Raw genomic sequence first — 22965 nt, 5'->3', positions numbered from 1 at the left:
GACTTTTTTGAAAGCCGAAATCTTTTAATGTAAATTTTCAACTTTTTTGATGCCGAAATAGTTCATGAAAATTTTCAACTTTTTTGAAGCAGAATTCTTTTCATGAAAATTTTCAACTTTTTTGAAGCAGAAATCTTTTCATGAAAATTTTCAACATTTTTGAAGCCGAAATCTATTCATGAAAATGTTTGACTTTTTTGAAGTCGAAAAAATTCATGGACATTTTCAACTTTTTTGAAGTCTAAATCTTTTCATTAAAATTTTCAACTTTTTTGAAGCCGAAATCTTTTCATGAAAATTTTCAAGTTTTTGAAGCAGAAATCTTTTCATGAAAATCTTAGACTTTTTTGAAGTCGAAAAAATTCATGAACATTTTCGACTTTTTTGAAGCCGAAATACTTCATGAAAATGTTCGACTTTTCTGAAGCAGAAATCTTTTCATGAAAATCATTGACTTTTTTGAAGCCGAAATAGTTCATGAAAATTTTCATCTTTTTTGAAGCATAAATCTTTTCATGAAAATCTTAGACTTTTTTGAAGTCGAAAAAATTCATGAACATTTTCAACTTTTTTGAAGTGTAAATCTTTTCATGAAAATTTTCAACTTTTTTGATGCCGAAATCTTTTCATGAAAATTTTTGACTTTTTTGAAAGCCGAAATCTTTTAATGTAAATTTTCAACTTTTTTGATGCCGAAATAGTTCATGAAAATTTTCAACTTTTTTGAAGCAGAATTCTTTTCATGAAAATTGTTGACGTTTTTGAAGCCGAAATCTTTTCATGAAAATTTTCAACTTTTTTGAAGCCGAAATACTTCATGAAAATTTTTACCTTTTTTAAAGCCAAAATCCTGTCATGAAAAATTTATACTTTTTTGAAGCAGAAATCTTTTCATGAAAATTTTCGACTTTATTCAAACTGATATTCTACATTTTCTAACTCAAAGTGTAGTTTCAAAGTAAAAATACTGTTAGAAGGAGTGATTCAGACAAAATTAGATGAAACAGCTGTACTGGTAACAAACAATGATATTAACAGCTTTAGTGATCAAATTGAGCGTATCTTGGGAAGCTGAGCTCGAAAGTGACATGAAACATGTTTTTCAGACATAAAGTGACAGTTACAGTGAATACCTGTTCTGACTACATTTTCTAACTCAAAGTGTCGTTTCAAAGTAAAAATACTGTTAGAAGGAGTGATTCAGACAAAATTAGATGAAACAGCTGTAATGGTAACAAATGAGCCCAGTTACATGAAATGACATCAAAATCAACATTCCCTGAGCCAGACAACGCTATTAACAGCTTTAGTGATCAAATTGAGCGTATCTTGCGAAGCTGAGCTCGAAAGTGACATGAAACATGTTTTTGAGACATAAAGTGACACTTACTGTCCTGACTACATTTTCTAACTGAAAGCGTCGTTTCAAAGTAAAAATACTGTTAGAAGGAGTGATTCAGACAAAATTAGATGAAAAAGCTGTACTGGTAACAAACAACGATATTAACAGCTTTAGTGATCAAATTGAGCGTATCTTGCGAAGCTGAGCTCGAAAGTGACATGAAACATGTTTTTCAGACAAAAAGTGACACCTACTGTTCAGACTGCATTTTCTAACTCAAAGTGTCGTTTCAAAGTAAAAATACTGTTAGAAGGAGTTTTTCAGGCAAAATTAAATGAAACAGCTGTAGTGGTAAAAAATGAGCGCAGTTACATGAAATGACATCAAAATCAACATTCCCTGAGCCAGACAACGCTATTAACAGCTTTAGTGATCAAATTGAGCGTATCTTGCGAAGCTGAGCTCGAAAGTGACATGAAACATGTTTTTGAGACATAAAGTGACACTTACTGTTCAGACTACATTTTCTAACTCAAAGTGTCGTTTCAAAGTAAAAATACTGTTAGAGGGAGTGATTCAGACAAAATTAGATGAAACAGCTGTAGTGGTAACAAATGAGCGCAGTTACATGAAATGACATCAAAATCAACATTCCCTGAGCCAGACAACGCTATTAACAGCTTTAGTGATCAAATTGAGCGTATCTTGCGAAGCTGAGCTCGAAAGTGACATGAAACATGTTTTTGAGACATAAAGTGACACTTACAGTGAATACCTGTCCTGACTACATTTTCTAATTGAAAGCGTCGTTTCAAAGTAAAAATACTGTTAGAAGGAGTGATTCAGACAAAATTAGATGAAACAGCTGTACTGGTAACAAACAACGATATTAACAGCTTTAGTGATCAAATTGAGCGTATCTTGGGAAGCTGAGCTCGAAAGTGACATGAAACATGTTTTTCAGACATAAAGTGACAGTTACAGTGAATACCTGTTCTGACTACATTTTCTAACTCAAAGTGTCGTTTCAAAGTAAAAATACTGTTAGAAGGAGTGATTCAGACAAAATTAGATGAAACAGCTGTAATGGTAACAAATGAGCCCAGTTACATGAAATGACATCAAAATCAACATTCCCTGAGCCAGACAACGCTATTAACAGCTTTAGTGATCAAATTGAGCGTATCTTGCGAAGCTGAGCTCGAAAGTGACATGAAACATGTTTTTGAGACATAAAGTGACACTTACTGTCCTGACTACATTTTCTAATTGAAAGCGTCGTTTCAAAGTAAAAATACTGTTAGAGGGAGTGATTCAGACAAAATTAGATGAAACAGCTGTACTGGTAACAAACAACGATATTAACAGCTTTAGTGATCAAATTGAGCGTATCTTGCGAAGCTGAGCTAGAAAGTGACATGAAACATGTTTTTGAGACATAAAGTGACACTTACTGTTCAAAACATGTTTCATGTCACTTTCGAGCACAACTTCGCAAGATACGCTCAATTTGATCACTAAAGCTGTTAATAGCGTTGTCTGGCTCAGGGAATGTTGATTTTGATGTCATTTCATGTAACTGCGCTCATTTGTTACCAGTACAGCTGTTTTATCTAATATTGTCTGAATCACTCCTTCTAACAGTATTTTTACTTTGAAACGGCACTTTGAGTTAGAAAATGTAGTCAGAACAGGTATTCACTGTAAGTGTCACTTTATGTCTCAAAAACATGTTTCATGTCACTTTCGAGCTCAGCTTCGCAAGATACGCTCAATTTGATCACTAAAGCTGTTAATAGCGTTGTCTGGCTCAGGGAATGTTGATTTTGATGTCATTTCATGTAACTGCGCTCATTTGTTACCACTACAGCTGTTTCATCTAATTTTGTCTGAATCACTCCCTCTAACAGTATTTTTACTTTGAAACGACACTTTGAGTTAGAAAATGTAGTCTGAACAGTAAGTGTCACTTTATGTCTCAAAAACATGTTTCATGTCACTTTCGAGCTCAGCTTCGCAAGATACGCTCAATTTGATCACTAAAGCTGTTAATAGCGTTGTCTGGCTCAGGGAATGTTGATTTTGATGTCATTTCATGTAACTGCGCTCATTTGTTACCAGTACAGCTGTTTTATCTAATATTGTCTGAATCACTCCCTCTAACAGTATTTTTACTTTGAAACGGCACTTTGAGTTAGAAAATGTAGTCTGAACAGTAAGTGTCATTTTATGTCTCAAAAACATGTTTCATGTCACTTTCGAGCTCAGCTTCGCAAGATACGCTCAATTTGATCACTAAAGCTGTTAATATCGTTGTTTGTTACCAGTACAGCTGTTTCATCTAATTTTGTCTGAATTACGCCTTCTAACAGTATTTTTACTTTGAAACGACACTTTGAGTTAGAAAATGTAGTCAGGACAGGTATTCACTGTAAGTGTCACTTTATGTCTCAAAAACATGTTTCATGTCACTTTCGAGCTCAGCTTCGCAAGATACGCTCAATTTGATCACTAAAGCTGTTAATAGCGTTGTCTGGCTCAGGGAATGTTGATTTTGATGTCATTTCATGTAACTGCGCTCATTTGTTACCAGTACAGCTGTTTTATCTAATATTGTCTGAATCACTCCCTCTAACAGTATTTTTACTTTGAAACGGCACTTTGAGTTAGAAAATGTAGTCTGAACAGTAAGTGTCATTTTATGTCTCAAAAACATGTTTCATGTCACTTTCGAGCTCAGCTTCGCAAGATACGCTCAATTTGATCACTAAAGCTGTTAATATCGTTGTTTGTTACCAGTACAGCTGTTTCATCTAATTTTGTCTGAATTACGCCTTCTAACAGTATTTTTACTTTGAAACGACACTTTGAGTTAGAAAATGTAGTCAGGACAGGTATTCACTGTAAGTGTCACTTTATGTCTCAAAAACATGTTTCATGTCACTTTCGAGCTCAGCTTCGCAAGATACGCTCAATTTGATCACTAAAGCTGTTAATAGCGTTGTCTGGCTCAGGGAATGTTGATTTTGATGTCATTTCATGTAACTGCGCTCATTTGTTACCACTACAGCTGTTTCATCTAATTTTGTCTGAATCACTCCCTCTAACAGTATTTTTACTTTGAAACGACACTTTGAGTTAGAAAATGTAGTCTGAACAGTAAGTGTCACTTTATGTCTCAAAAACATGTTTCATGTCACTTTCGAGCTCAGCTTCGCAAGATACGCTCAATTTGATCACTAAAGCTGTTAATAGCGTTGTCTGGCTCAGGGAATGTTGATTTTGATGTCATTTCATGTAACTGCGCTCATTTGTTACCAGTACAGCTGTTTTATCTAATATTGTCTGAATCACTCCCTCTAACAGTATTTTTACTTTGAAACGGCACTTTGAGTTAGAAAATGTAGTCTGAACAGTAAGTGTCATTTTATGTCTCAAAAACATGTTTCATGTCACTTTCGAGCTCAGCTTCGCAAGATACGCTCAATTTGATCACTAAAGCTGTTAATATCGTTGTTTGTTACCAGTACAGCTGTTTTATCTAATATTGTCTGAATCACTCCTTCTAACAGTATTTTTACTTTGAAACGGCACTTTGAGTTAGAAAATGTAGTCTGAACAGTAAGTGTCATTTTATGTCTCAAAAACATGTTTCATGTCACTTTCGAGCTCAGCTTCGCAATATACGCTCAATTTGATCACTAAAGCTGTTAATATCGTTGTTTGTTACCAGTACAGCTGTTTCATCTAATTTTGTCTGAATCACTCCTTCTAACAGTATTTTTACTTTGAAACGACACTTTGAGTTAGAAAATGTAGAATATCAGTTTGAATAAAGTTGAAAATTTACATATAAAGATTTCAGCTTTAAAAAAGTTGAAAACTTTCATGAAGTATTTCGACTTCAAAAAAGTTGAAAACTTTCATGAAAAGATTTCATTTTCAAAAAAGTTCAAAATTTACATGAAAAGATTTCTGTTTCAAAAAAGTTGAAAATTTCAAGCTTTTTAAAAAGTTGAAAATTTTCATGAAGTATTTTTGCTTCAAAAAGTTGAAAACTTTCATGAAAAGATTTCGGCTTCAAAAAAGTTGAAAATTTTCATGAAAAGATTTCTGCTTCAAAATTTTCATGAAAAGATTTCTGCTTCAACAAAGTTGAAAATTTTGATGAAAAGGTTTCATTTTCAAAAAAGTTGATAATTTTTATGAAAAGATTTCTGCTTCAAAAAAGTTGAAAATTTTCATGAAAAGATTTCAGCTTTAAAAAAGTTGAAAACTTTCATGAAGTATTTCGACTTCAAAAAAGTTGAAAATTTTCAATAAGTATTTCGGCTTCAAAAAAGGTGAAAATTTTCATGAAAAGATTTCATTTTCAAAAAAGTTGAAAATTTACATGAAAAGATTTTTGCTTCAAAAAGTTGAAAACTTTCATGAAAAGATTTCGGCTTCAAAAAAGTTGAAAATTTTCATGAAAAGATTTCTGCTTCAAAATTTTCATGAAAAGATTCATGAAAAGATTTCGGATTTAAAAAAGTTGAAAATTTTAATGAAAACATTTCGGCTTCAAAAAAGTTGAAAATTTTCATGAAGTATTTCGGATTCAACAAAGTTGAAAATTTACATGAAAAGATTTCTGCTTAAAAAAATTGAAAATTTTCATGAAAAGATTTCTGCTTGAAAATTTTCATAAAAATATTTCTGCATTAAAAAAGTCAAAGATTTTCATAAAAAGATTTCGGATTTAAAAAAGTTGAAAATTTTCATAAAAAGATTTCTGCTTCAAAAAAGTCGAAGATTTTCATGAAAAGATTTCTGATTCAACAAAGTTGAAAATTTTCATGAAAAGATTTCTGATTCAACAAAGTTGAAAATTTTCATGAAAAGATTTCTGCTTCAACAAAGTTGAAAATTTTCATGAAAAGATTTAGGCTTCAAAAAAGTCGAAAATTTTCATGAAAAGATTTCGGCTTCAAAAAAGTTGAAGATTTTCGTGAAAAGATTTCTGCTTCAAAAAAGTTGAAAAGTTTCATGACAGGATTTTGGCTTTAAAGAAGTTGAAAATTTACATGAAAAGATTTCTGCTTCAAAAAAGTTGAAAAGTTTCATGAAAAGATTTTGGTTTCAAAAAATTTGAAAATTTTCATGAAGTAATTCGGCTTCAAAAAAGTTGAAAATTTTCATGAAGTATTTCAGCTTCAAAAAAGTTGAAAACTTTCATGAAGTTTTTCGGCTTCCAAAAAGTTGAAAACTTTCATGACGTTTTTCTGCTTTACAAAAGTTGAAGATTTTCATGAAGTATTTCGGCTTCAAAAAAGTTGAAAATTTTCATGAAAAGATTTCGGTTTTAAAAAAGGTAAAAATTTACATGAAAAGATTTCGGCTTCAAAAAAGTTGAACATTTTCATGAAAAGGTTTCATTTTCAAAAAAGTTGATAATTTTCATGAAAAGATTTCTGCTTCAAAAAAGTTGAAAATTTTCATGAAACGATTTCTGCTTCAAAAAAGTTGAAAATTTTCATGAAGTATTTCTGCTTCAAAAAGTTGAAAATTTTCATGAAAAGATTTTTCTTTCAAAAAAGTGTAAAATTTTCATGGAAAGATTTCTGCTTCAAAAAAGTTGAAGATTTTCATGAAAAGATTTCGGCTTCAAAAAAGTTGAAAATTTTCATAAAAAGATTTCTGCTTCAAAAAAGTCGAAGATTTTCATGAAAAGATTTCGGCTTCAAAAAAGTTGAAAATTTTCATGAAAAGATTTCTGCTTCAACAAAGTTAAAAATTTTCATGAAAAGATTTAGCCTTCAAAAAAGTTGAAAATTTTCATGAAAAGATTTCGGCTTCAAAAAAGTTGAACATTTTCATAAAGTATTTCTGCTTCAAAAAAGTTGAAGATTTTCATGAAAAGATTTCGGCTTCAAAAAAGTTGAAAATTTTCATAAAATGATTTCTGCTTCAAAAAAGTCGAAGATTTTCATGAAAAGATTTCGGCTTCAAAAAAGTCAAAAATTTTCATGAAGTATTTTGGTTTCAAAAAAGTTGAAAATTTACATGAAAAGATTTCAGCTTCAAAAAAGTTGAAAAATTTCATGAAAAGATTTCTGCTTGAAAATTTTCATGAAAAGATTTCTGCTTCAACAAAGTTAAAAATTTTCATGAAAAGATTTAGCCTTCAAAAAAGTTGAAAATTTTCATGAAAAGATTTCGGCTTCAAAAAAGTTGAACATTTTCATAAAGTATTTCTGCTTCAAAAAAGTTGAAGATTTTCATGAAAAGATTTCGGCTTCAAAAAAGTTGAAAATTTTCATAAAATGATTTCTGCTTCAAAAAAGTCGAAGATTTTCATGAAAAGATTTCGTCTTCAAAAAAGTCAAAAATTTTCATGAAGTATTTTGGTTTCAAAAAAGTTGAAAATTTACATGAAAAGATTTCAGCTTCAAAAAAGTTGAAAAATTTCATGAAAAGATTTCTGCTTGAAAATTTTCATGAAAAGATTTCTGCTTCAACAAAGTTGAAAATTTTCATGAAAAGATTTCTGCTTCAACAAAGTTAAAAATTTTCATGAAAAGATTTAGCCTTCAAAAAAGTTGAAAATTTTCATGAAAAGATTTCGGCTTCAAAAAAGTTGAACATTTTCATAAAGTATTTCTGCTTCAAAAAAGTTGAAGATTTTCATGAAAAGATTTCGGCTTCAAAAAAGTTGAAAATTTTCATAAAAAGATTTCTGCTTCAACAAAGTTAAAAATTTTCATGAAAAGATTTAGCCTTCAAAAAAGTTGAAAATTTTCATGAAAAGATTTCGGCTTCAAAAAAGTTGAACATTTTCATAAAGTATTTCTGCTTCAAAAAAGTTGAAGATTTTCATGAAAAGATTTCGGCTTCAACAAAGTTGAAAATTTTCATGACAGGATTTTGGCTTTAAAAAAGGTAAAAAATTTCATGAAGTATTTCAGCTTCAAAAAATTTGAAAATTTTGATGAAAAGATTTCTGCTTCAACAAAGTTAAAAATTTTCATGAAAAGATTTAGCCTTCAAAAAAGTTGAAAATTTTCATGAAAAGATTTCGGCTTCAAAAAAGTTGAACATTTTCATGAAGTATTTCAGCTTCAAAAAATTTGAAAATTTTGATGAAAAGATTTCTGCTTCAAAAAAGTTCAAAATTTTCATGAAAAGATTTCAGCTTCAAAAAAGTTGAAAAATTTCATGAAAAGATTTCTGCTTGAAAATTTTCATGAAAAGATTTCTGCTTCAACAAAGTTGAAAATTTTCATGAAAAGATTTCTGCTTCAACAAAGTTAAAAATTTTCATGAAAAGATTTAGCCTTCAAAAAAGTTGAAAATTTTCATGAAAAGATTTCGGCTTCAAAAAAGTTGAACATTTTCATAAAGTATTTCTGCTTCAAAAAAGTTGAAGATTTTCATGAAAAGATTTCGGCTTCAAAAAAGTTGAAAATTTTCATAAAATGATTTCTGCTTCAAAAAAGTCGAAGATTTTCATGAAAAGATTTCGGCTTCAAAAAAGTCAAAAATTTTCATGAAGTATTTTGGTTTCAAAAAAGTTGAAAATTTACATGAAAAGATTTCAGCTTCAAAAAAGTTGAAAATTTTCATGAAAAGATTTCTGCTTGAAAATTTTCATGAAAAGATTTTTGCTTCAACAAAGTTGAAAATTTTCATGAAAAGATTTCTGCTTCAACAAAGTTAAAAATTTTCATGAAAAGATTTAGCCTTCAAAAAAGTTGAAAATTTTCATGAAAAGATTTCGGCTTCAAAAAAGTTGAACATTTTCATAAAGTATTTCTGCTTCAAAAAAGTTGAAGATTTTCATGAAAAGATTTCGGCTTCAACAAAGTTGAAAATTTTCATGACAGGATTTTGGCTTTAAAAAAGGTAAAAAATTTCATGAAGTATTTCAGCTTCAAAAAATTTGAAAATTTTGATGAAAAGATTTCTGCTTCAACAAAGTTAAAAATTTTCATGAAAAGATTTAGCCTTCAAAAAAGTTCAAAATTTTCATGAAAAGATTTCGGCTTCAAAAAAGTTGAACATTTTCATGAAGTATTTCAGCTTCAAAAAATTTGAAAATTTTGATGAAAAGATTTCTGCTTCAAAAAAGTTCAAAATTTTCATGAAAAGATTTCGGCTTCAAAAAAGTTGAACATTTCCATGAAGTATTTCTGCTTCAAAAAAGTTGAAGATTTTCATGAAAAGATTTTTGCTTCAAAAAAGTTGAAGATCTTCATGAAACGATTTCTGCTTCAAAAAAGTTGAACATTTTCATGAAAAAATTTCAGCTTCAAAAAAGTTGAAAATTTTCATGAAGTATTTCGGTTTCAAAAAAGTTAAAAATTTACATGAAAAGATTTCGGCTTCAAAAAAGTTGAAAATTTTGATGAAAAGGTTTCATTTTCAAAAAAGTTGATAATTTTTATGAAAAGATTTCTGCTTCAAAAAAGTTGAAAATTTTCATGAAAAGATTTTGGCTTCAAAAAAGTTGAAAATTTCCATGAATAGATTTCAGCTTCAAAAAAGTTGAAAATTTTCATGAAGTATTTCGGCTTCAAAAAATTTGAAAATTTTCATGAAAAGATTTCGGCTTCAACAAAGTTGAAAATTTTCATGACAGGATTTTGGCTTTAAAAAAGGTAAAAATTTTCATGAAGTATTTCAGCTTCAAAAAGGTTGAAAACTTTCATGAAGTATTTCGGCTTCAAAAAATTTGAAAGTTTTGATGAAAAGATTTCTGCTTCAAAAAAGTTGAAAATTTTCATAAAATGATTTCTGCTTCAAAAAAGTCGAAGATTTTCATGAAAAGATTTCGGCTTCAAAAAAGTCAAAAATTTTCATGAAGTATTTTGGTTTCAAAAAAGTTGAAAATTTACATGAAAAGATTTCAGCTTCAAAAAAGTTGAAAATTTTCATGAAAAGATTTCTGCTTGAAAATTTTCATGAAAAGATTTTTGCTTCAACAAAGTTGAAAATTTTCATGAAAAGATTTCTGCTTCAACAAAGTTAAAAATTTTCATGAAAAGATTTAGCCTTCAAAAAAGTTGAAAATTTTCATGAAAAGATTTCGGCTTCAAAAAAGTTGAACATTTTCATAAAGTATTTCTGCTTCAAAAAAGTTGAAGATTTTCATGAAAAGATTTCGGCTTCAACAAAGTTGAAAATTTTCATGACAGGATTTTGGCTTTAAAAAAGGTAAAAAATTTCATGAAGTATTTCAGCTTCAAAAAATTTGAAAATTTTGATGAAAAGATTTCTGCTTCAACAAAGTTAAAAATTTTCATGAAAAGATTTAGCCTTCAAAAAAGTTCAAAATTTTCATGAAAAGATTTCGGCTTCAAAAAAGTTGAACATTTTCATGAAGTATTTCAGCTTCAAAAAATTTGAAAATTTTGATGAAAAGATTTCTGCTTCAAAAAAGTTCAAAATTTTCATGAAAAGATTTCGGCTTCAAAAAAGTTGAACATTTCCATGAAGTATTTCTGCTTCAAAAAAGTTGAAGATTTTCATGAAAAGATTTTTGCTTCAAAAAAGTTGAAGATCTTCATGAAACGATTTCTGCTTCAAAAAAGTTGAACATTTTCATGAAAAAATTTCAGCTTCAAAAAAGTTGAAAATTTTCATGAAGTATTTCGGTTTCAAAAAAGTTAAAAATTTACATGAAAAGATTTCGGCTTCAAAAAAGTTGAAAATTTTGATGAAAAGGTTTCATTTTCAAAAAAGTTGATAATTTTTATGAAAAGATTTCTGCTTCAAAAAAGTTGAAAATTTTCATGAAAAGATTTTGGCTTCAAAAAAGTTGAAAATTTCCATGAATAGATTTCAGCTTCAAAAAAGTTGAAAATTTTCATGAAGTATTTCGGCTTCAAAAAATTTGAAAATTTTCATGAAAAGATTTCGGCTTCAACAAAGTTGAAAATTTTCATGACAGGATTTTGGCTTTAAAAAAGGTAAAAATTTTCATGAAGTATTTCAGCTTCAAAAAGGTTGAAAACTTTCATGAAGTATTTCGGCTTCAAAAAATTTGAAAGTTTTGATGAAAAGATTTCTGCTTCAAAAAAGTTGAAAACTTTCATGAAAAGATTTCGGCTTCAAAAAAGTCAAAGATTTTCATGAAGTATTTCGGCTTCAAAAAAGTTGAAAATTTTCATGAAAATCTTCGACTTTCTTCATGCTGGCTGAGTTTTTCTTTGTTCTATCTTTTGAAATCAATTTATTTTATGATTGAATATTCCAAGTATTCTTTAAATATCTTGTTTTTGATTACCACCAATCACTATTTCCATTTTTACTTTCATGCTTTATGAACAAAAATAGCTTTTTTTATTACTACATCAAGTTTACACACATGGGTCAAAAATGACCCATACATCCAAGTGTGATTTAAAATTAAATGAATTAATACTATAATAATAATTTGTTTCAAGTAATTACTTTAGCAGTGAGTGGAGCCAAACACTTATGTATTTCATATTTGCAACATGTTTATTTGTCATTTTGTCACACATACACATACCTCTGATAACAGATAACACGGCTGTTGAACTGAACTGTATCTGTAATTTAACAACTGTAAACTGGTGAATGTGACCAAACAAAATGAAATACAACTGAACACATCACTAGAGCACAAATTGCCATCTCAATTTTGACATGCCTCACAAATGATCACTAAGAGTTTGTGCTCCTTGCACACAGGCCTGGTGCACTGGGAACACTAGCTGCTGACTTTTCTGTCTTTGGTAACTGGGCAGATCGTGCACCTCTTCCTCTTCCTTTGGCCCTCCTGTCTGATGTCCTCTTGTGGCTGGGTGGTGGCTGTGTTTTGTTTTTTAAACCCACATCTTCCCATTGTTTCTTCTTCTGACTGCTGTCATCCACTGCTTTGTCATCATGCATAGTGCTCAGGAGGACAACAGCTTTTCCCTTCTTCTGCACATAGCTCACCATGGTCATGTTGCCATTGAATCCGAATTCTGAGCTATGAATCTCCCATGATTTGGATGGCTTCATGATAGGTGGTATGTCCGATTTGTTCTGGCAAAGAGTCCCAACAATGGTCAGGTTCTTCTCGAGGAGCTTCTCAGCCAGCGGGACACTGGTGAAGAAGTTGCTAATTGTGATGTTGCGACCTATGAGAGGGGGAAAAGATTGTAAATTTACTCAACATGGAATTCTTTAAACTCTAACGCCATAATCTGTTGCATTGCATTGCATTTTATTCTGTTTTACTATTTTGCTTACAGAGAAATCAAATAAAAAAATAAAATACACATTATTAAAGATTGGGAAAAAGTATGTAGGTATATTGTGCTAAAACTTAATACATTAGTTTCTCTATTGTACTTTACATTCACCTGTCTGTCTGATTCCACTGCACAATTGCTGGACGACATTCTCTCCAAGGTTCCTCTGAACCTGGCTGTCTCCCGGTATAGACAATTCCATCTATTGCATAAGGTACCCTTGCGTCGCACATCCAGAAGATTTTTATCCCATATTTTGCAGGCTTGCTGGGCATGTGTTGCCGTAACTTGCACCTGCCTCGGAATGGCACAAGCTGCTCATCTATGGTGACACAGTCACTGGGGATGAACTTTCTTCTGCAGTTGTCCAGGAAACAGTCCCACACGTACCTAAATGTCGCCATGTGGTGTGTTTCCAGTCGCAGAGCCCTGGTCCTCTTGTCGTCAAACCGTATGACGCGGCGGATATCTTCATATCTCCTAAGCCCCATGGTGGCCTTGTAAATTGGATTTTGCAGCGGATCTACAAACAGCTCCCGCAAGGCCACATCCCAGCTCTTCTCCCCCCCTGCAAGAATTGATGAAGGCCATCAATTCTTCTTTATCAATGCTTCTCCACTCTTTCCCTTTTGCTGTGGCTGTTCTTCGTCCCTCTAAGTTGATACATATTAGAACCTCCTCAATGATGTTGTCACTCATGAACATATCCCAGGCATCTTTTGGTGAAACAGCTGGTGATCCAGGTGTAGGTCCTGGGCAGCTCCTCAGAATGTTATGGCTTCTTGTTCTGCCATGAATGGGGGGATTCTCATTCCAGTAAGATCCGTTTTTACTCAATCTATTGGACTGGGTCTGAGTTTCCTCTTCAGAGGACTCATCAGATGAGTCTTCTGTATCATCAGAGGAGTCTTCTTCATGGATTCCCAGACACACCCACAACTCCAGCTTGACCCTCTGGCAAATATTCTGGGTCATCATCATCAGAAATTTCAGACTCTGAATCAAGACAAATTGCCTCCTCATCTGGTTCTTCCTGCAGCATCGCTACAACCATCTCAGTAGTAAATCTGGGACCAGCCATACTCTGGATAAAGAAAATCAAAAGCACAATAAAATTTTCAGATGCACATCAATATACATACACATACATAGAGTTTTATTTTGGTGACTTGGCTAAGTAGCTTAGCTAAGTACTTTGCTAAGTAGCCTAGCAATCTACATAATAGTTAGCTAACTACAATAGAATTAGCTAACTAAAATAGAAGTGTCAACAGCTAGCTAGCTAATAGTAATTACTTGTAACTTTCTGACAAGTAATGTACTCACTCTCAAGGTAACCTAAACCTAATCAAATGTTATGTACAGTTATCTTTCACAATTGTCATCAAATATTTTCTAAAGTGATGTTAGAACAATTTAAAAACAATACTTACATGTATTAGATGTTCCAAGGGAGCTGTGCTGAGCTGTGAAATGTCTGAAACAACCACGTTTCACAGCAAATGCTATAGTAAATGCATGTGGGTCGTTTCTGACCCATGTGTGTAAACTTGATGTAGAAATACAAAAGCTGTGCTCGTTCATAAAGTAAGAAAGGAAAAATACAAATGATGATTTGTGCTTAACAAAAACAAGATATTTACTGCATACTTGGAAAAGTAAATGATAAAATGTATTTATTTCAAAGATATATCATAGAAACACTCAGCCATACATGAAATAACATAGAAAGTGGATTCATTTTTGACCCATGTTGTGCATTAGAAGGGTAATGATACAAAAATGTTTTTTATTCAAAAAGTAAGAAAGGAAAAAATAAAATAAGGATGTATGATGATCAAAAACAAGTTAATTGAGGAATACCTTGAATACTGAATGAAGAGATGAATTTATTGCAAAGATGTAGAAAATAAAAACTCAACCGGGTCACTTTGACATTTTTAAAGCAGAAATACTTCATGAAAGTTTTCGACTTTTTTGATGCCGAAATAGTTCATGAAAATTTTCAACTTTTTTGAAGCCAAAATCTTTTCATGAAAATTTTCAACTTTTTTGAAGCAGAAATCTTTTCATGAAATACTTCGACTTTTTTGAAGCCGAAATACTTGATGAAAATTTTCAACTTTTTTCAAGTCTAAATCTTTTCAGGAAAATTTTCAACTTTTTTGAAATAGAAATCTTTTCATGAAAATTTTCAACTTTTTTGAAGCCGAAATACTTCATTAACGTTTTCAACTTTTTTGATGCCGAAATCTTTTAATGTAAATCTTCAACTTTTTTGAAGCCGAAATACTTCATGAAAGTTTTCAACTTTTTTGAAGCCGAAATCTTTTCATGAACATTTTAAACTTTTTTGAAGCCGAAATCTTTTCATGAAAATGTTCAACTTTTTTGAAGCAGAAATCTTTTCATGAAAATCTTCGACTTTTTTGCAGCCGAAATACTTCATTAACGTTTTCAACTTTTTTGATGCCGAAATCTTTTAATGTAAATCTTCAACTTTTTTGAAGCCGAAATACTTCATGAAAGTTTTCAACTTTTTTGAAGCCGAAATCTTTTCATGAACATTTTAAACTTTTTTGAAGCCGAAATCTTTTCATGAAAATGTTCAACTTTTTTGAAGCAGAAATCTTTTCATGAAAATCTTCGACTTTTTTGCAGCCGAAATACTTCATGAAAATTTTCAACTTTTTTGAAGCCGAAATACTTCATGAAAGTTTTCAACCTTTTTGAAGCCGAAATAATTCATGAAAATTTTTACCTTTTTCAAAGCTAAAATCCTGTCATGAAAATTTTCAACTTTTTTGAAGCAGAAATCTTTTCATGAAAATCTTCAACTTCTTTGAAGCAGAAATACTTGATGAAAATTTTCAACTGTTTTGAAGTCTAAATCTTTTCATGAAAATTTTCAACTTTTTTGAAGCCGAAATCTTTTCATGAAAATTTTCAAACTTTTTGAAGCCGAAATCTTTTCATGAAAATTTTCAACTTTTTTGAAGCAGAAATCTTTTCATGAAAATCTTAGACTTTTTTGAAGTCGAAAAAATTCATGAACATTTTCAACTTTTTTTGATGCCGAAATCTTTTCATGAAAATTTTCAACTTTTTTGAAGCAGAAATCTTTTCATGAAAATCGTTGACTTTTTTGAAGCCGGAATCTTTTCATGAAAATTTTCAACTTTTTTGAAGTAGAAATCTTTTCATGAAAATCTTAGACTTTTTTGAAGTCGAAAAAATTCATGAACATTTTCAACTTTTTTGAAGTCTAAATCTTTTCATGAAAATTTTCAACTTTTTTGATGCCGAAATCTTTTCATGAAAATTTTCAACTTTTTGAAGCCGAAATCTTTTCATGAACATTTTCAACTTTTTTGAAGCCGAAATCTTTTCATGAAAATTTTCAACTTTTTTGATGCATAAATCTTTTCATGAAAATTTTAGACTTTTTTGAAGTCGAAAAAATTCATGGACATGTTCAACTTTTTTGAAATCTAAATCTTTTCATTAAAATTTTCAACTTTTTTGATGCCGAAATAGTTCATGAAAATTTTCAACTTTTTTGAAGCCGAAATCTTTTCATGAAAATTTTCAACTTTTTTGAAGCCGAAATACTTCATGAAAATTCCTACCTTTTTTAAAGCCATAATCCTGTCATGAAAATTTTCAACTTTTCTGAAGCTGAAATTATTTCATGAAAATTTTCAACTTTTTTGAAGCCGAAATCTTTTCATGAAAATCGTTGACGTTTTTGAAGCCCAAATCTTTTAATGTAAACTTTCAACTTTTTTGAAGCCGAAATACTTCATGAAAATGTTCGACTTTTCTGAAGCAGAAATCTTTTCATGAAAATCATTGACTTTTTTGAAGCCGAAATACTTCATGAAAATTTTCAACTTTTTTGAAGCAGAAATCTTTTCATGAAAATTTTCAACTTTATTGATGCCGAAATAGTTCATGAAAATTTTCAACTTTTTTGAAACCGAAATCTTTTCATGAAAATTTTCAACTTTTTGAAGCCGAAATCTTTTCATGAAAATCTTAGACTTTTTTGAAGTTGAAAAAATTCATGAAAGTTTTCAACCTTTTTGAAGCCGAAATACTTTATAAAATGTTTTACCTTTTTTAAAGCGAAAATCCTGTCATGAAAATTTTCAACTTTTTTGAAGCAGAAATCTTTTCATGAAAATCTTCGACTTTTTTGAAGCCGAAATAGTTCATGAATGTTTTCAACTTTTTTGAAGCCGAAATACTTCATGAAAATTTTTGACTTTTTTGAAAGCCGAAATCTTTTAATGTAAATTTTCAACTTTTTTGATGCCGAAATAGTTCATGAAAATTTTCAACTTTTTTGAAGCAGAATTCTTTTCATGAAAATTTTCAACTTTTTTGAAGCAGAAATCTTTTCATGAAAATTTTCAACATTTTTGAAGCCGAAATCTATTCATGAAAATGTTTGACTTTTTTGAAGTCGAAAAAATTCATGGACATTTTCAACTTTTTTGAAGTCTAAATCTTTTCATTAAAATTTTCAACTTTTTTGAAGCCGAAATCTTTTCATGAAAATTTTCAAGTTTTTGAAGCAGAAATCTTTTCATGAAAATCTTAGACTTTTTTGAAGTCGAAAAAATTCATGAACATTTTCGACTTTTTTGAAGCCGAAATACTTCATGAAAATGTTCGACTTTTCTGAAGCAGAAATCTTTTCATGAAAATCATTGACTTTTTTGAAGCCGAAATAGTTCATGAAAATTTTCAACTTTTTTGAAGCATAAATCTTTTCATGAAAATCTTCAACTTTTTTGAAGTGTATATCTTTTCACGAAAATGTTCAACTTTTTTGAAGCCGAAATCTTTTCATGAAAATCTTAGACTTTTTTGAAGTCGAAAAAATTCATGAACATTTTCAACTTTTTTGAAGTGTAAATCTTTTCATGAAAATTTTCAACTTTTTTGAAGCAGAAATCTTTTCATGAAAATCTTAGACTTTTTTGAAGTCGAAAAAATTCATGAACATTTTCAACTTTTTTGAAGTGTAAATCTTTTCATGAAAATTTTCAACTTTTTTGAAGCCGAAATCTTTTCATGAAAATTTTCAAGTTTTTGAAGCAGAAATCTTTTCATGAAAATCTTAGACTTTTTTGAAGTCGAAAAAATTCATGAACATTTTCAACTTTTTTGAAGTGTAAATCTTTTCATGAAAATTTTCAACTTTTTTGATGCCGAAATCTTTTCATGAAAATTTTTGACTTTTTTGAAAGCCGAAATCTTTTAATGTAAATTTTCAACTTTTTTGATGCCGAAATAGTTCATGAAAATTTTCAACTTTTTTGAAGCAGAATTCTTTTCATGAAAATTTTCAACTTTTTTGAAGCAGAAATCTTTTCATGAAAATTTTCAACATTTTTGAAGCCGAAATCTATTCATGAAAATGTTTGACTTTTTTGAAGTCGAAAAAATTCATGGACATTTTCAACTTTTTTGAAGTCTAAATCTTTTCATTAAAATTTTCAACTTTTTTGAAGCCGAAATCTTTTCATGAAAATTTTCAAGTTTTTGAAGCAGAAATCTTTTCATGAAAATCTTAGACTTTTTTGAAGTCGAAAAAATTCATGAACATTTTCAACTTTTTTGAAGTGTAAATCTTTTCATGAAAATTTTCAACTTTTTTGATGCCGAAATCTTTTCATGAAAATTTTTGACTTTTTTGAAAGCCGAAATCTTTTAATGTAAATTTTCAACTTTTTTGATGCCGAAATAGTTCATGAAAATTTTCAACTTTTTTGAAGCAGAATTCTTTTCATGAAAATTTTCAACTTTTTTGAAGCAGAAATCTTTTCATGAAAATTTTCAACATTTTTGAACCCAAAATCTATTCATGAAAATGTTTGACTTTTTTGAAGTCGAAAAAATTCATGGACATTTTCAACTTTTTTGAAGTCTAAATCTTTTCATGAAAATTTTCAACTTTTTTGAAGCCGAAATACTTCATGAGAATTTTTGACTTTTTTGAAGCCGAAATCTTTTCATGTAAATTTTCAACTTTTTTGATACTGAAATAGTTCATGACATTTTTTCAACTTTTTTGAAGTCGAAAAAATTCATGAACATTTTCAACTTTTTTGAAGTCTAAATCTTTTCATGAAAATTTTCAACTTTTTTGAAGCCGAAATCTTTTCATGAAAATTTTCAACTTTTTTGAAGCCGAAATACTTCATGAAAATTTTCAACTTTTTTGAAGCCGAAATCTTTTAATGTAAATTTTCAACTTTTTTGATGCCGAAATAGTTCATGAAAATTTTCAACATTTTTGAAGCCGAAATCTATTCATGAAAATGTTAGACTTTTTTGAAGTCGAAAAAATTCATGAACATTTTCAACTTTTTTGAAGTGTAAATCTTTTCATGAAAATTTTCAACTTTTTTGAAGCCGAAATCTTTTCATGAAAATTTTCAAGTTTTTGAAGCAGAAATCTTTTCATGAAAATCTTAGACTTTTTTGAAGTCGAAAAAATTCATGAACATTTTCAACTTTTTTGAAGTGTAAATCTTTTCATGAAAATTTTCAACTTTTTTGAAGTGTAAATCTTTACATGAAAATTTTCAACTTTTTTGAAGCCGAAATCTTTTCATGAAAATTTTCAACTTTTTTGAAGCCGAAATACTTCATGAAAATTTTTACCTTTTTTAAAGCCAAAATCCTGTCATGAAAAATTTATACTTTTTTGAAGCAGAAATCTTTTCATGAAAATTTTCGACTTTATTCAAACTGATATTCTACATTTTCTAACTCAAAGTGTAGTTTCAAAGTAAAAATACTGTTAGAAGGAGTGATTCAGACAAAATTAGATGAAACAGCTGTACTGGTAACAAACAATGATATTAACAGCTTTAGTGATCAAATTGAGCGTATCTTGGGAAGCTGAGCTCGAAAGTGACATGAAACATGTTTTTCAGACATAAAGTGACAGTTACAGTGAATACCTGTTCTGACTACATTTTCTAACTCAAAGTGTCGTTTCAAAGTAAAAATACTGTTAGAAGGAGTGATTCAGACAAAATTAGATGAAACAGCTGTAATGGTAACAAATGAGCCCAGTTACATGAAATGACATCAAAATCAACATTCCCTGAGCCAGACAACGCTATTAACAGCTTTAGTGATCAAATTGAGCGTATCTTGCGAAGCTGAGCTCGAAAGTGACATGAAACATGTTTTTGAGACATAAAGTGACACTTACTGTCCTGACTACATTTTCTAACTGAAAGCGTCGTTTCAAAGTAAAAATACTGTTAGAAGGAGTGATTCAGACAAAATTAGATGAAAAAGCTGTACTGGTAACAAACAACGATATTAACAGCTTTAGTGATCAAATTGAGCGTATCTTGCGAAGCTGAGCTCGAAAGTGACATGAAACATGTTTTTCAGACAAAAAGTGACACTTACTGTTCAGACTGCATTTTCTAACTCAAAGTGTCGTTTCAAAGTAAAAATACTGTTAGAAGGAGTTTTTCAGGCAAAATTAAATGAAACAGCTGTAGTGGTAAAAAATGAGCGCAGTTACATGAAATGACATCAAAATCAACATTCCCTGAGCCAGACAACGCTATTAACAGCTTTAGTGATCAAATTGAGCGTATCTTGCGAAGCTGAGCTCGAAAGTGACATGAAACATGTTTTTGAGACATAAAGTGACACTTACTGTTCAGACTACATTTTCTAACTCAAAGTGTCGTTTCAAAGTAAAAATACTGTTAGAGGGAGTGATTCAGACAAAATTAGATGAAACAGCTGTAGTGGTAACAAATGAGCGCAGTTACATGAAATGACATCAAAATCAACATTCCCTGAGCCAGACAACGCTATTAACAGCTTTAGTGATCAAATTGAGCGTATCTTGCGAAGCTGAGCTCGAAAGTGACATGAAACATGTTTTTGAGACATAAAGTGACACTTACAGTGAATACCTGTCCTGACTACATTTTCTAATTGAAAGCGTCGTTTCAAAGTAAAAATACTGTTAGAAGGAGTGATTCAGACAAAATTAGATGAAACAGCTGTACTGGTAACAAACAACGATATTAACAGCTTTAGTGATCAAATTGAGCGTATCTTGCGAAGCTGAGCTAGAAAGTGACATGAAACATGTTTTTGAGACATAAAGTGACACTTACTGTTCAAAACATGTTTCATGTCACTTTCGAGCACAACTTCGCAAGATACGCTCAATTTGATCACTAAAGCTGTTAATAGCGTTGTCTGGCTCAGGGAATGTTGATTTTGATGTCATTTCATGTAACTGCGCTCATTTGTTACCAGTACAGCTGTTTTATCTAATATTGTCTGAATCACTCCTTCTAACAGTATTTTTACTTTGAAACGGCACTTTGAGTTAGAAAATGTAGTCAGAACAGGTATTCACTGTAAGTGTCACTTTATGTCTCAAAAACATGTTTCATGTCACTTTCGAGCTCAGCTTCGCAAGATACGCTCAATTTGATCACTAAAGCTGTTAATAGCGTTGTCTGGCTCAGGGAATGTTGATTTTGATGTCATTTCATGTAACTGCGCTCATTTGTTACCACTACAGCTGTTTCATCTAATTTTGTCTGAATCACTCCCTCTAACAGTATTTTTACTTTGAAACGACACTTTGAGTTAGAAAATGTAGTCTGAACAGTAAGTGTCACTTTATGTCTCAAAAACATGTTTCATGTCACTTTCGAGCTCAGCTTCGCAAGATACGCTCAATTTGATCACTAAAGCTGTTAATAGCGTTGTCTGGCTCAGGGAATGTTGATTTTGATGTCATTTCATGTAACTGCGCTCATTTGTTACCAGTACAGCTGTTTTATCTAATATTGTCTGAATCACTCCCTCTAACAGTATTTTTACTTTGAAACGGCACTTTGAGTTAGAAAATGTAGTCTGAACAGTAAGTGTCATTTTATGTCTCAAAAACATGTTTCATGTCACTTTCGAGCTCAGCTTCGCAAGATACGCTCAATTTGATCACTAAAGCTGTTAATATCGTTGTTTGTTACCAGTACAGCTGTTTCATCTAATTTTGTCTGAATTACGCCTTCTAACAGTATTTTTACTTTGAAACGACACTTTGAGTTAGAAAATGTAGTCAGGACAGGTATTCACTGTAAGTGTCACTTTATGTCTCAAAAACATGTTTCATGTCACTTTCGAGCTCAGCTTCGCAAGATACGCTCAATTTGATCACTAAAGCTGTTAATAGCGTTGTCTGGCTCAGGGAATGTTGATTTTGATGTCATTTCATGTAACTGCGCTCATTTGTTACCAGTACAGCTGTTTTATCTAATATTGTCTGAATCACTCCCTCTAACAGTATTTTTACTTTGAAACGGCACTTTGAGTTAGAAAATGTAGTCTGAACAGTAAGTGTCATTTTATGTCTCAAAAACATGTTTCATGTCACTTTCGAGCTCAGCTTCGCAAGATACGCTCAATTTGATCACTAAAGCTGTTAATATCGTTGTTTGTTACCAGTACAGCTGTTTCATCTAATTTTGTCTGAATTACGCCTTCTAACAGTATTTTTACTTTGAAACGACACTTTGAGTTAGAAAATGTAGTCAGGACAGGTATTCACTGTAAGTGTCACTTTATGTCTCAAAAACATGTTTCATGTCACTTTCGAGCTCAGCTTCGCAAGATACGCTCAATTTGATCACTAAAGCTGTTAATAGCGTTGTCTGGCTCAGGGAATGTTGATTTTGATGTCATTTCATGTAACTGCGCTCATTTGTTACCACTACAGCTGTTTCATCTAATTTTGTCTGAATCACTCCCTCTAACAGTATTTTTACTTTGAAACGACACTTTGAGTTAGAAAATGTAATCTGAACAGTAAGTGTCACTTTATGTCTCAAAAACATTTTTCATGTCACTTTCGAGCTCAGCTTCGCAAGATACGCTCAATTTGATCACTAAAGCTGTTAATAGCGTTGTCTGGCTCAGGGAATGTTGATTTTGATGTCATTTCATGTAACTGCGCTCATTTGTTACCAGTACAGCTGTTTTATCTAATATTGTCTGAATCACTCCTTCTAACAGTATTTTTACTTTGAAACGGCACTTTGAGTTAGAAAATGTAGTCTGAACAGTAAGTGTCATTTTATGTCTCAAAAACATGTTTCATGTCACTTTCGAGCTCAGCTTCGCAAGATACGCTCAATTTGATCACTAAAGCTGTTAATATCGTTGTTTGTTACCAGTACAGCTGTTTCATCTAATTTTGTCTGAATTACGCCTTCTAACAGTATTTTTACTTTGAAACGACACTTTGAGTTAGAAAATGTAGTCAGGACAGGTATTCACTGTAAGTGTCACTTTATGTCTCAAAAACAT

Source organism: Labrus bergylta, chromosome 1 (assembly GCF_963930695.1).
Source record: "Labrus bergylta chromosome 1, fLabBer1.1, whole genome shotgun sequence".
NCBI lineage: Eukaryota > Metazoa > Chordata > Actinopteri > Labriformes > Labridae > Labrus > Labrus bergylta.
The sequence above is the reverse complement of the archived record's forward strand: the minus strand, read 5'-3'. Positions refer to the sequence as shown.